Source organism: Macaca fascicularis, chromosome 14 (assembly GCF_037993035.2).
Source record: "Macaca fascicularis isolate 582-1 chromosome 14, T2T-MFA8v1.1".
Lineage (NCBI taxonomy): Eukaryota > Metazoa > Chordata > Mammalia > Primates > Cercopithecidae > Macaca > Macaca fascicularis.
Window position 1 is genome coordinate 133308746 of NC_088388.1, and position 14977 is coordinate 133323722.

Below are 14977 nucleotides of genomic sequence, written 5' to 3' on the forward strand. Positions count from 1 at the left end.
TGAACTCATGGACAAATGAATGGATGGATGGATGGATAGGTGGATGGATGGATGGGTGGGTGGGTGGATGGATGGATGGATGGATGGATGGATGGATGGATGGGTGGATGGATGGATGGATGGATAGATAGGTGGATGGATGGATGGGTGGATGGGTGAATGGATGGATGGATGGATGGATAGATAGGTGGATGGATGGATGGGTGGATGGGTGGATGGATGGATAGATAGGTGGATGGATGGATGGGTGGATGGGTGAATGGATGGATGGATGGATGGATAGATAGGTGGATGGATGGATGGATGGATAGATAGGTAGATGGATGGATGGATGGATGGGTGGATGGATGGATGGATGCATGGATGGATGGATGGATGGATAGGTGGATGGATGGATGGGTGGATGGGTGGATGGATGGATGGATGAATAAATGGATGGATGGATGGATGGATGGATGGATGAATAGAAGGATCTCTAGGTTCCTCTTCAGAGCTCACGTGATGTAAATGCTATGTCGATAGTTGTCATGCTGTATTTTAAAATTTGTGTCTATTTTTTTCACAGAGACAAGGTCTCACTCAGAATCTTATTCTGTCTCTCCGCAGGCTTGAGCTCCTGGGCTCAAGCGATCCTCCTGCCTCAGCCTCTCAAGTAGATGGAACCACACGTGTGAGCCGTAGCACCTGGCTGGTATCAACATCTTATTGTTATATTGTTACTTTTTATATTCATTTTTTGAATATTTTTGATTTGCGGTTGGTTGAATACACAGATGTGAAAACGTGTAAATACAGAAGGCCGATTGTATGGGTGATGGTCCTGAAGTGAGCCTGGAACATAAGCTCTCTGATAAAAGCCAATCACTAACACAATGTGAGGCAAAGGAAGGAACATGAGTTTTGCGGTTCGGAGTACTGGCTGGCTGCCAGAGCCACCACGCACCAGCCTAGGGGCCTTTGAGCAAGGGCACAGATTCAGTAAATAGAAAACTCACTAGATTTTTAAAAGAGTATTATAAAATACAAGACATTAGACAAGTAAGTGTTAGAGACAGATGGAGCAAAAAGTAGATACTGCGGTTACCTATAGGTATTTGGAACTTAACCAAACAGCTGCTTCCCTTAGTCTTCAGAAAACAAAACAGAAATGGCATCACAAAATCTAGGAGCTCAGAGACAGGCACCACCTGTCAAAGCTTTGAGAGTCTCAAGCAGCCAACTATCAGACCGCCAGAGCGTCCTACCTGTGCTGAGGTTGGGGTCTCTGAGGGGACACTTGGCCTTGGATCTTAAATTGTCAAGTGTCACTAATGCCCTGATTGGTGTCCTGAGCCCAGTCCAAGGAGTGCAAAGGAAAAGGAGCTGTAGTTATATACGCTGCTGCGCAAAATTAAAACAAGGACACAGACGCAGGAGGAGAGCCCCACCCAGCCTCAGCCTCTGATCACTGCCCAGCGCCTTGCTTCGGCATGGCCTCACTGGAGACAGTCAGCCAGGGGTCTAGAGAAGTGTAGTTTGCAGACTCTCAGCCCCAGCACCACAGCGCAGAGAATGCGAGGGTGGCCTGGCGGGGGCACCTGATCAGCACGGCTGGCTTCTTTCTTTGTTTGCAGCATGGGAACAATGCCTTGCTTGTCAGAACTGGAGGTCAAGCACCTAGCACAATGCCTGGCCTGTGATATCATCCAGGGCACCACGACCATACGGCTGACAGCGCTCACGCTGGAGTAGCTATTTACAGCTTTCACACGTGGTCACACCTATTCTCACGTTTAATCCTCAGAACCCTCCTGGGAGGACACACAGATAAAAGTACCGACGCTCGGCTAGGTTGCAATGATGGTGTCCTCCCTGGGACGCTGGCCCCAGACCCTGGGCAATAGGATTTCCCAGTGTGGGTGACAAATGAGGAAGGGCCAGACCTCCCCGGGCAGTGTGGGGCAGCCTCAGTCTTTAGAGCCTGCTTTCACTAAGGACACCATCCCCATTGCCCCCAATTTAGGACACACCCCTTTGAATAAGCCAGTTACATATATCCCAGGGAAAGGAAGATATTGAAGGATTATGACCTTTTGAAACAAATAAACAAAAAATAAATGAATCTCCTGATATTTAAAGAAAGAACATTTCAGCCGGGCGCGGTGGCTCAAGCCTGTAATCCCAGCACTTTGGGAGGCCGAGGTGGGTGGATCACGAGGTCAGGAGATCGAGAGACGATCCCGGCTAACACGGTGAAACCCCGTCTCTACTAAAAATACAAAAAACTAGCCGGGCGAGGTGGTGGCGCCTGTAGTCCCAGCTACTCGGGAGGCTGAGGCAGGAGAATGGCGTAAACCCGGGAGGCGGAGCTTGCAGTGAGCTGAGATCCGGCCACTGCACCCCAGCCTGGGCGACAGAGCGAGACTCCGTCTCAGAAAAATAAAAGAAAAGAAAAGAAAGAGTATTTCGTGTAGGTACCTTGTCACATTTCTGCATAAAACCATGGGCCGGGTGAGTTTTGCTGCAGACGTGGAGACCAGATCTGGAACCTGCCTGAGGTCAGCCTGGGAGCGGTGATTCCACAGTGGGGTCCACGGTGCAGCCCGAGGCCAGAGGCATCCAGTCTCCTGAATGAACTCCAGGGTTTCCCAGTGGAAGGGACAAGCGCTGCCGCTTTCTCCATGAGGTCAGCCTGCACGGAGAGACTCTCGGACTCCCCAGCTCGGTCGGGGTTTTCCTGGAACGGAGCCTAAGTGAGGCATAGTTTGCAGGTTTCACTGCTTGTTAATCAGTTTATTTTCTCCTGCAACTTCCTAAATGTAGCCATGGCACAGCAGCCCTGGAAGGACAACCGGAGACTTGGTGCTTGCAAAAGCTTATCCTTCTTTGCTGGGAGTTCTGGGATAGTGTGTCAGTGTGTGCGTGTTGGGGTGGAAAGAGGGCAGAGGGCATTCATGAGTTCCCCCCTCATCTCTCTTAGATGTCTGTGTGTTATCTTTTCTTGGCGGAGGTCGGATCAGAAAATGCCATGTGCTATTTCACAGGGAATTCCCAAAGAGCAGCCAGCTCCGTTGGTTGCTAAGAGACAGCTCTGCAGCTGGACTTGGGCTGCAAAATTTGAACAAAACGAGAAGAGCACAAACGGGCTTGCCAGGTAACAGAATCTGCTAGGAAACTGGTGAAATAAGTCACGGCACCTCCACAGAACGGAGTATAACTTAGCTATAAATAGACATGAAGAATATTTTTATATTCAAAAAATATGCATGTTGCTTTTTCTCCAGGATAAAATTTTAAGTTAAAAAAATTGAAATTATGTGTACAATATGCTACTATGTCTTTAAGAAAAAATTGGGTGATAAAAACAAATAAATTTTCTCGTTTTTAAAAGGTCACAAACCATATTTTAAAAAAATGTTTATCTATGAGTCAAGGAAGAGGATATTTTGGAAAGCACCTAGAAAAGCTCGTTTGAGGCTGGGCGCGGTGGCTCACGCCTGTAATCCCAGCACTGTGGGAGGCCGAGGCAGGCGGATCACGAGGTCAGGAGATCGAGACCATCCTGGCTAACACGGTGAAACCCCGTCTCTACTAAAAAATACAAAAAACTAGCCGGGCGAGGTGGTGGCGCCTGTGGTTCCAGCTACTCGGGAGGCTGAGGCAGGAGAATGGCGGGAACCCGGGAGGCGGAGCTTGCAGTGAGTCGAGATCAGGCCACCGCACTCCAGCCTGGGCAACAGCGTGAGGCCTCAAAAAAAAAAAAAGAAAGAAAGAAAGAAAGAAAAGAAAAGCTCGTTCGAACTAAAAACAGAGCAGGACACAGGCTCGCAGGTTCGGGACTGCTCACTGGGCGCAGACACACAGAACAGACCCAGGGGCACTGCAAAGGCTTTGACCTTGGGAATGACATTGAAACCACAACCACGGAAGGTGTCAGCACGTGCGGCCTGAACCCAGCCTTGCTGCTTGGCTGCGGGAACAAGAACACCAGGACTCTCCGCAGGGTTTAAATGAGACCCAGCGTGGCACGGCATAATATTCAAATGCCCAGGATATGGCTCACGGCATAATATTCAAATGCCCAGGATATGGCTCACGGCATAATATTCAAATGCCCAGGATATGACTCACGGCATAATATTCAAATGCCCAGGATAAGACTCACGGCGTAATATTCAAATGCCCAGGATAAGGCTCACGGCGTAATATTCAAATGCCCAGGATATGGCTCACGGCGTAATATGCAAATGCCCAGGATATGGCTCACGGCGTAATATGCAAATGCCCAGGATAAGGCTCACGGCGTAATATTCAAATGCCCAGGATAAGGCTCACGGCGTAATATTCAAATGCCCAGGATAAGGCTCACGGCGTAATATGCAAATGCCCAGGATAAGACGCATCTTATCTGTTCTAGAAAGAGACAGGAAAGCCTCAACCTGTATCAGAAAAACGATAAACGTGGCAACACTGAGGAGACACAGCTTTGGAATTATCTGATTAGGACTTAAAGCAGCTATTTAAATGTTTCAACAAGCAGTACTGAATACTCTCAAAATAAATGGGGAATAGGAAGTAATTATAATGTTGTAACTTCTAGTTTGTTATAACACCTAACAAATTTACATCTAACAAAGATAGCATCTAACAAATTATCTGTGCTATTTTACCACCTAACACATTACTACTAATTTATTTAAATTACCTTACACTTAGTCCATATTCAAATTTTCTCTTTTGTCTCATTTTCTTATAGTGGATTTATTTCAATCAGAATATTAAGTCAATACCTTGCATTCTCTCATGTTACTTAATTCTCTCTTTCTTTCTTTTTTTTTTTTTTGAGACGGAGTCTCGCTCTGTCGCCCAGGCTGGAGTGCGGTGGTGCAGTCTCGGCTCACTGCAATCTCCGCCTCCCGGGTTCATGTCATTCTCCTGCCTCAGCCTCCCGAGAAGCTGGGACTACAGGTGCTGCCACCACACCTGGCTAATTTTTTTGTATTTTTACAAAAAAATTACAAAAAATTTTACAAAATTTTTTACACCCCCAGCCTCTCTTCTCCATCCTCCACACTCCACCCAGCCAGTGCCCCCACAGCCTCCTCCATCTCCTTTTTTTCTTCACTCTATCTCTTCCCAATGTCTTACTACCACTTCCAACACCCCTCTTCATACAGGAAGGAAGGAAGGAAGGAAGGAAGGAAGGAAGGAAGGAAGGAAGGAAGGAAGGAAGGAAGGAAGGAAGGAGGGAAGGAGGGAAGGAGGGAAGGAAGGAAGGAAGGAAGGAAGGAGAAAAAGAGAGCTAAGAAAGATAGAAGAATAGAAAAGAACAAACAAATGATGAAGTCCCAAGCCCACTGAGATTGTTCTTTCTGGCCAAATCCCACTGTGTCTGCTGGTGTGTGATGCTGTGTGTGTGTTTATGGGTGGGTGGATGTGTGGGTGTGCACCTCCAGGTGTCCTTGCTGTATCTGCTTTTCTTAGGAACAATTATCAACCCTATGTGGCCTTCACTAGACCTTCCAAACACCCAAGGCAGCACACAGGGGCTATGTAATAATGAACAATAATTAATAATAATAGCAATGATGATGCTCAGTGCTGCTGACTAATTCGGATTTCTCCAGGGGGAAGAAGCACAGTTGCTATTTTTGGAGAGAACAGAACTGAAGAACTGTAGGAAAATTTGCATTTTTTAACTAATTTATTGAGTTTCCATTTATGACTTTCTTTAAATGTGACATGAATGAATGATTTTATTTTCTAAAAGAACACTACCAAATGAGAACACTTATTTATACATTTTAACAGCACCCAATAAAAGTTACCGTCGTGTTTCATAATCACATAATGACTATTTGAGAAATGTTTTTCCACGTGGATAAATGATGAAGGGCAGCTTTGGGTTAACTTGCTAATTTATCTTTCTTCATATCCTCCAAGGTCATAAATATCTATGATCTATTGCCTGGCACTGGTTTTCCAGTATCCATAGGACCCTCAGCATTATTTTGATGACATGGCTTTACTTTGTCTTGGTGGATCCCGTACTCACTGTTATTGCTGAACTCAAATTGCTTCAAGTTCCAGATAAACCTCTTAACACCATGAACAAGTAGTTTATTCCAGGGAGCAGCTCTTGGTGGTTCTCAGCTCTTTGGGAGGCTCTTTGGGCGACGTGCGCCTTCTTCCCATTCTGAGGTCTTCGTTTCCTAAGCCTCCGTGGCAGGGCAGCCAGCACCTGTTACTGCGTCCATCTCCACCCAGGTGGGCTCCGCTCTGCCCTGTGGACGTTGAGAAGCTGCCTTTCAAAGCGGGTCTGACAGAGTCGGATCTGTCGGGGGTAAAAGTGGCAGAGCTGCTCAGCTCAGCAAGTTTTTACTGCGTCTGAAAATCTCTCACCAGGAGTTTTTACTCATTTATTTCTTTATTCACTTGAGCATTTCTACATTCTATAAATAGTTACTTGTCAGGCATTGTTCTTGGTGTTAAAATCAAAGCAATAATGTTACTTTTGCTGTTAAAAATGATAATACCAAAACATTGTCCATAAAATAAATAAATTAAAAATCAGACTTTATTAAAACAACATTTTCGGTCCTTACAAAACGCTGTTAAGAAAATAGAAAGAAGACATACCTGAAGAAAAATAAAATATTTTCCAAGAATATATTTGACAAAGGACTTGTATTTAAAATACATAAATAACTATTAAAACTCAACAACAAAAATACAGGCAACCCAATTTTTTAAATGAGCCAAACGACTGAATAGACACTTCATCATAGGATGTGTATGGACAGCAAATAAGCATAATAAAACATGCTTAACATCATTAGTCACATGAGAAATGAAAATTAAAACTAAACTGAGACACCAGCAGACCCCACCTCCTGGTGAGGCCTTGTTCTGCCACCCACAACGTGGGTATTGGTGAGATACCCACATACAGCAGAGCCCAGTGTTCTTTACACCAAAGGAGGCAACTCTTAAGCGATGGGCCAAACGTTTGTAACTCAGAAACAGAGCAGCCCGAGACTGTGGGCGACGGGCTTCTCAGTCTCCAGAGGGTGTGGTGCCCCTGGTTTCCAGGAAGTACCACCTGGCTTGTCTGGGTGACTGTGCAGGCTGGCAGGGGCCTAGGCCTCCTCTCAGGTGTAAACAGAAACGGTGCCAAGTCCCTGAATAAAGAGGCTTGTTTGACGAGGAGGCGCTACTGACAGAGTCAGAGTGGGGCCGGCACTGCATTAGAATCCTCAAAGCTGTCACATCATGTAGGGCTTCAGTTCTAGGCCTTACGCCGCACTGAGATCAAACACAGGCCTAAAGACTGGCAGAGGGAGCAGGAGGGAAAATGGTACTGGGCTGGTGCAGCGGTAAGCAAGGTTTTTGCCATTGAAAGTAGTGACAAAGACACAATTACTTTTGCACCAACCTATTAAATTACGCTTTTCTCCCACTGCCTGTCTCATAGCCTTGAGGTGGAAAGTCTCCTAGAGCAAATCGTCGGCCAGATCCAGAGAAGACAGTGGAAAACACCGTGAATCCACAGGAGAAGCTGCCCATGATGTCAGGTTGGCTATATATTGGATTAGAGCCCTACAATGTTTTCTCATTGAGGTAAATTACACTAATGTTGGTCGTTTGTTTTCTGAGGTAAAATTCATATGACATAAAGAACAATTTTACAGTGTTAAATTCAAAGATGTTTAGCACATTTGCAAGGCTGTGCAATCATACCTCTGTCTAGATCTTTTGAAAAGTCCTTTACCCTCACATAGTCACTTTCTATTTTTTCTTTCTTCCCAGACACTAGCAACCACTAATTAGTTCTCTGTATGGATTTAACTAGTCTAGATATTTTAGATAAATGAAATACTACAGTACTTGATTTTTTTGGTCTAATTTTGTGCACATTAGGCTCAAATAATGAAGACATGATGAAAATTATGCTAAGTGAAAAGTTGTAGCATGTATCAAATACTTCATTAATTTTTGTGACTGAATAATATTCCATTATATGAGTAAACCAGATTTGTTTATCCATTTACGCACTGTATTTTAGGTTATTTTATTGGAATCTCTCTCTGTTATCTGGGCTGGAATGCACTGGCAGAACCACAGCTCTCTGGAGCCTTGAACTCCTGGGCTCTAGCAATCCTCCCGTCTCAGGCTCCTGAGTCGCTGGGCCATAGGCGTGTGCCACCATGCCCAGCTAAGTTTTAACAATTTCTGTAGAGATGAGGTTTTGCTCTGTTTTCCACACTAGTGTTAAATACCTGGCCTCGAGCAACCCTCCTGCCTCGGCTTCCCAGAGTTCTAGAATCACAAGTATGAGCTACTGTGCCCAGCCTCATCCATGCATTTCAATCAAAGCTTGTAAGTAGCATTTCTAAACGGCAGAATACCCAGAAGGCCCCTCACTTCAGCAGGAGGGGGAGGTCAGAGCATGCAGAGTCTCCAGTTTTTACCAACACTGCACTCTAACCGCAGAAGGGAGCAGCCTGGGCATGGTTATGTGAGCAAATGAACACTTTGCTTCCCTTCTCTGTCCTCAGCACCATCATCCTTTCTGACCCACCCCTAAACCTGAAGAAACTCAGTTTTTCGGAGATGTTCAAAACCTGTTCTCTAAGCTTTATTGTGGGTCTCCTCACCCCAGGAAGTTTTCTGGGCCTTGGTCTGAGGGCTGAGGTCAGGCTGGGCTTTTTAACCAGCAGACTTTGTCCGGAGGCCCTGATTGCTATATCGAAACTCTTCATCCACAGCCAGGGAAAACAGTAAGTCTTGTTCAGAACCAGTTATTTTGAACTGTTCATTGACATTCCCATGAAATCATCCCTCAGCCAGGCCCACTTCTCCCAGAAATGCTCACCAACATCTTCAGGTCCCTGGAGCTTTGCCGCTCAGGTGACCTGTTCCTCTCTTTGGGTCCACTGATGGAGGCAGATGATGGAAGAGAGAAGGGAGCATCATGCCAGTCATTACTTTAAGAGACTCTTAATGAGGCTGTTGCATGGGTGATAGACTGTACAAAGCAAGACGTATAAAGCTATTTGGATTTCAATTGAAATTGTGAAAAATGTGTGCTTTGTGAAAGGTGTTGTTGCCTGATGTGAAAATGTAAGATGTTTTCCTACCCAGACTAACCATATAAATGGATGAAGAGAAGCGGTAATGTGATTATGCATGTTAAAGTGATTTTAAGCCATGAAGCTATGTGCAGATATTGTATGTAGGAGTGGGCAGTGATAGTATTGGTATCACTCCAATCTATAGAGCTTATACACAGAGTTTTAAATCCATTTATAAATATGTCACACAAAATGCATCTTGTGTGAGGAAGTAGAAGGTAATGCTTCTTTATATTTACAGTTAAATCTGAAGTATAGAGAAGGCAAAAATCTTCATTTCTTACCAAGTCAGGGTAAAAAACAAGGGATCCTAAATCTTGACATGGTGAGTTTCTATTACACGTTGTTCTGCCTGAACAGGTAACTTAGATTGTTTTCAAAATAGCAGCAACTTGGAGTGGAAAATGGCCTTTCTTTGAAAACATATATATTTTATAGAAAAGCAGATATGAATTCAGAAAACAAGCCAGTAATCTTACAGTGGAAAGTATGTATGTGTGTGTGGTGGAGAAGGAGGTAGGGGAGAATCAAATTTGTATTTAATGACCCCGGTTTTACTCCTGTTCTATCAGCACGGCAGTCGATATACTTAGTTCACTAATTAGGCGATCACAGACACTTTTTTTACTTCACTATAGGGCCTAGAAAACTCAATACTTATTTTCCTAAGTCTTTCTGACAGTAGGGGTAGTGATATGTCATTTCTCAGACTAATTAATTATATGTGATTACTGGGGGTGAGTCTAGAACTTTTATTTTTTTTCCAAATAGAAGAAACAGTTGAAACTAATGAAATTTTTTTTATTCTTCTGCTTTGATTCCAGATATAATTTTGAGTTGGAGGTACCATGTTGCTCATGGCAAAGTCATGAGCATAAAATAAAGGCCAACAGAACAAAGAAAGACCATCACGCCCTCACTCACACCAGCTAGCTCTAAAATAACACCGTCAGCTGCCTGTCTCCAGGTTATGCATTTTGAGAAAATAATACCTCCTTATTTACAGCTGAATGTATGTTGAAATTCTAGAGCCAATTATATAATTTGCAAGTTGGACTTGCAACTAAATTTCCCAGATACGGTGTTAAAATGGGAGAGAGTCCATTTTAGAGAGCCCAACAGAGTTGACAGGACAATTAGCTAAGAAACATGCGCACGGTTGTGGTAGAGGCTGTGTGCCTTCTTCTCCATCACCACTACGTCCTCCTGCTTTCTGGGAGACTGTTATACCCATAGCATTGCTAAATGGAGCAAAAAATTCTTTCCTGGGCAGATCTCAAGGTTAGGCATAGATTTGCATTTGGGCTGGATGAATGAGTGAAAGATGAATAGACTTTCAAGTTCTAAATAAGAAAAATGAATTGGATAATATTGTCTATAGAACTCATCAATCATGTTTTTCTAGACTCTTCCTTCACCTTAATTATTCTGGCACCCTGCTTAGGTCCTTCATCTGAGCACTTAACTCAAGAATACTTCAAAGCTCAGTTGGGTGCTGCCGTCCCTCCTCAGGTTGGGTGTGCATGTAAAAATGTGTATATGCTGGCTAAAGCTTAATTTTTTTTCTTTTTATAGAAGTATTTATATTTGAATAGGAGATTCTTGAAGCTATAAGGCCTTTAAAGTGTGACAGAGCAATATTTCATAGATATGGTTTCCAGCACTCTGACGGATGGTAAATAATGCCATTTGTGTGTCTTACTTTACAGGAAGTAAAAGAAAGACAGATACTCTGCGTTTTCATGTGCTTGACCTAATAAGAAGCATTATTTAAGTACAAAACCAGCTCGGGTACTCTCGTCTTTAATGCAGGCATAGTGATTCATTGACAGCCTTGATTGTGAAGATTTTAAGTGATGCTGATGGCCTAAACTTTTATGATTTTTGCCTTGATTATTTATAGGTTATAAAGAGAACAGATTCTTTGAAGCAGAAGAAAACATTGGTTCCAAGAGCCGAGACTCATTTGCTGATTTTTCAAGGCTAATCACATAACGCTTGCTTACAGATCCGGGTCAGGAAGACAACCGTTTTCAGCACTGGACAGCGACAAGCAGGGCTAACTAGGCAGCACCTCAGTGAAGAAAGGTCTAAGTCTAGAGAAAAAAATCTGTGTTTACTCAGATTGGAGAAAAGAGAAAACAAGATTTAAAAAAGAGTGCATTTTAAAAAATAAATACTATTAACTTCTTTCCTTTAGCAATTGAGTAGGATTTTTCTTGTTTTAATGTAAATCAATTATTTCCAGCTATGCCACCACCACATAATCAAAGCTGGAGTGCACAGATTTCATGCCTCGGTTTTTTTCTTGATTCTTTCCATGGATTTTTATGGAACTGAAGCTAACCCCTTTTCTCTCTTCTCCTCCCCCAGCGCAATGAAAGCACTGGTCTCAGGCAGGAAGTCTCACCCGAGTGGAGAAAGGTGGCACTGGTCTCAGGCAGGAAATCTCACCCGAGTGGAGAAAGGTGGAGCCCCAAGAAGGGGTGATGCATCTCCCCATTTTCTTCAGTGTTTCCTCCCACTGCTGATCAAACCCTAATTTATTGTTCAGACCATGTGTGTGCCTTTCTCTAAGTATATTTATTCTGATGTGAAATCATTTCTATGAGCACTGTTGATATCGTTGTAACTGTTTACTGAGTGCATTTTCTTTTTTTGCAAAAGGGTTATGACAGTGTCTATCCAAATCAGCATTTTGCCTGATTCCATTAAGCAGCGGCGTAGGAAAAACAGAACAGAAAGCTTAGTCATAATCATGCTGGCACATGCTTGTGTGAGTATATACAAACATACGTATACATATATTCATATATTAGATGCCATGACACCTAGAGGGGATGTAACCTGGGGATTGGCTGGCTATGGTGTGTATATAATCAGGAATATTTGATTTGTTAAGTTTATTTATATCTTACCTTTTTCCATTTTCACAATAAAATCATTTACATGAAGGTTGATGCTAAACAAGGAAATGAATATGATGAATATCAGAACCAAGGAAACGAACAGGCAGTGCCGCGCGTCAGCTTAGCTGAGAAATATATCCTTGCTGTAATTAAACATCAAATTTGCCTCTGAGCTTCCTCAGTAGAAGCAAGTGCCAGAGGCTCTGCTCACAATGCCCCTGTGAGGGGCTTGCAGTCACGGTCTGTGTGGAGGATTTGGGCACTTCAACAAGGAGAGTTGCTCCTTCTTTCACTGCCCTGCCCAGCAGTGACAAGACGTGCTTACGGCAGACTGTAGTGAGCAAAACCGAATCACAAGGACAGAGAGCCCAACACATTTGCCTGAACTGTTTTCTAGAGAATAAAAGCAGGGATGAACAGTTTTAGATTTGAGTATTTTTAGATTAAAAATACTTTGTTATGAGTGGTGACAGTAGGGAGAATAGTGCTTCACTGAATACTCCTTACCTGTTATCTCTTCATCAGGTATTATTTATATGATATCAACTCTTCCCAACAAGCCTAAAGAAATTCCACTGTCATCATAGAGCAAAGAAAACTGAGGCTCTAGAAAGGCTAAAGAATTTGCTGAAGGTCACCCAAGTAGTAAGAAACAGAACCAGGATTTAAACTCAGATCCAATTAAATTCCTATGGTTTTATTTATTGAACTGCAGAGCGTTCTGTGTGCCATAACAACGGGGCATATTCTCACGCTGATTATGGCACAGGCATCTGGGATATTCCATAGCGATCCAACCCCTGTAACATCAAGGCCTCACAGTCTATGCGAGGGAGAGCCCATTCAAACAGAGGTCTTGTAAGGGAAGTGCTGCAGGCCCAGGGAATCTATTGTGTACAGGGAATTTTAAACCCACACAAGGACAGCCTGGCTGTTCCATTTTCTATGAAGCTGGGAAGTAGTACTGAGTTCCTCAGATCATTCTTCTCCTTGCTCTTTCCCATAATTTCAAAATCATGCAAGAGTCAAGGGATTTCACACTTTCCAGCCCCCACATCTATATCTATATTTATATTTCTATTTATATGTCTATATATTTAAATCTATCCATGTATCTGTGATCTATCTACATGTCTACCTGTCATCTATCTATCTATCTATCATCTCTCTACCATCTCTCTGTCTCTTATCTATCTATCTGTCAGTCGTCTATCATCAATCTTAAATATGTCGAGAGAGAGAGAGAGAGACAGAGAGACACATACTCTGGAGGTTCTCTACAGCACCCTGACCCCTGACTACTAAGGGAAGTTGCTAAATACAATAAGGGACAGGATGCATATTTGTGAGGGCAGAAGAGCATCTTATTTCCCAACCGGAGCGTGGAGCCCCGTGGAGCTCTAAGTGAGCCAATGTTTCAAACCTCCCTAATGCTCTGTGTTCAACGGCTCCCAGGGAGGCGCTGTCTCTACGTCTGGCCTGCACTGCCACAGCAAGTCCTGAGGCTTCGCGTCAGAAAGGGCTTCCAAACCAGGAGCGCTGTGAGAGGAAAAGGGAGACGCCTTTTCTTGGGATTGGTGGGATTGAACTAACTTAGAGTCTGGATTTAAATAAAAAGGCCACATGGCTGCATTCTCTGCAAGGTTTGAATTTGGCCCAAACTGAGAAGTGGATGTGCCTCCCGGAGCAGGTTTATCTTGAAAAGGAGAAACAACTGGGGTTAAGCTGAGTCCCTCGGGAGGCCAAGAGTCCTTCCTTTCCGGGTGCCACTCGTGTCGGGCTGGCCCCAGGCAGGGGTTCCAACGGCATCTCCCTTCCCCGACTCTCCAGCATCCACGGTCCTTCCTGCTTCTCTGCTCATCACTGGGGTTGACTCAATTCAGAGCACTGGCCAGTAATTGTCTCCGAAGGTGACAAGGGCAGCCCGTGCAGTGGCTCAGGACATGGGAAGAGGCCTCATTTCCTGCATTTGGGGGGATGGACTCGGCCTGAATTCTGTCTGGAGTGGAGTTTGACAGATGCTTGTAATAACTGTCTCTCACACCACACAAAATCAGCAACTGTCTGTGCAGGAGACTGGCTGCCTTCCATTTGCTAGAAAAGAAGCCAGAGAAATAGCCCTAAAAATCAGTGTGGAGGGTTTGGATTAGCCAACTGGGGTCTTTTCTGATGTGGGTAGACCAGGAAAGCCTTTTTCAGGAAGAGGGAGCACCTCCCGCTTGGTGCCTCCGGAGTTTGTCTCGCCTGACCTTATAAACGGTCTCGTCGGAAAGGACCAGGAATGCAGCTCCACGCAGCCCCACGCAGTGCATGGCAGGCACGTCCTGGACCCATGCAAGGTGACTGACGTGTGGCCACTCTCCTTCATCTGGCAACAAGCCTGAGAGGCGATGCAGGTGAGAACCTCAGAGAAGACTGCACAAGCTCCCACAACCGTGCACACAGGGAGATAATGGTTCACACGCACAGGGCCCTTGTGATCTGCCAGGAAACTCTAAGCAGGAACGGGCAGGACAGAAGTGGTGGCCTTCAAGCCCGGGTGAGAGCTGCTACTTACCTTTCCCTGAGCCTGGTGACCCCTACTGGACATACGCCCTGGACAGAAAATGAAGTCTACGGGTGAACTGAAAGTGAGTCCCAAACAGCCCTATCTAGGGACCCCTCTCCTCCGCAAACAGAAAAAGGAAGACTTCTCCTTCTTCTGCAAGAACAGCCCTTGTCCTTCGGCAAGACACTCAGAGACCCGCAGGCAGGCAGTGAGGCCGGCGTCTCCAGCCCAGGCCGCAGGAGTGAGAGTCGACAGTCTGGGGTTGAGGAGCAGTGCACATGCATCAGGTGGAGCTGCTTTCAGCAGCTGATGAAATAATCACTGGCCAACAGTAACTTCAACAAATAGCACTTTCCATTTTTCACATAATGAAAACTCAGAAGTCAGGTGATGGCTCAGCGGTGTCA

The 14977-nt window shown here is 44.5% G+C and overlaps 1 long non-coding RNA gene across 1 annotated transcript; it reads left to right on the plus strand.

Moving 5' to 3' along the window:
• Nucleotides 1-565: 565 nt before the first annotated feature.
• Nucleotides 566-12063, plus strand: LOC141408410 (uncharacterized). Its single transcript, XR_012422826.1, has 3 exons — nucleotides 566-691; nucleotides 7454-7599; nucleotides 11487-12063. It is a non-coding gene; the product is annotated as an uncharacterized lncRNA (long non-coding RNA).
• The last annotated feature ends 2914 nt before the right edge of the window (nucleotides 12064-14977 follow it).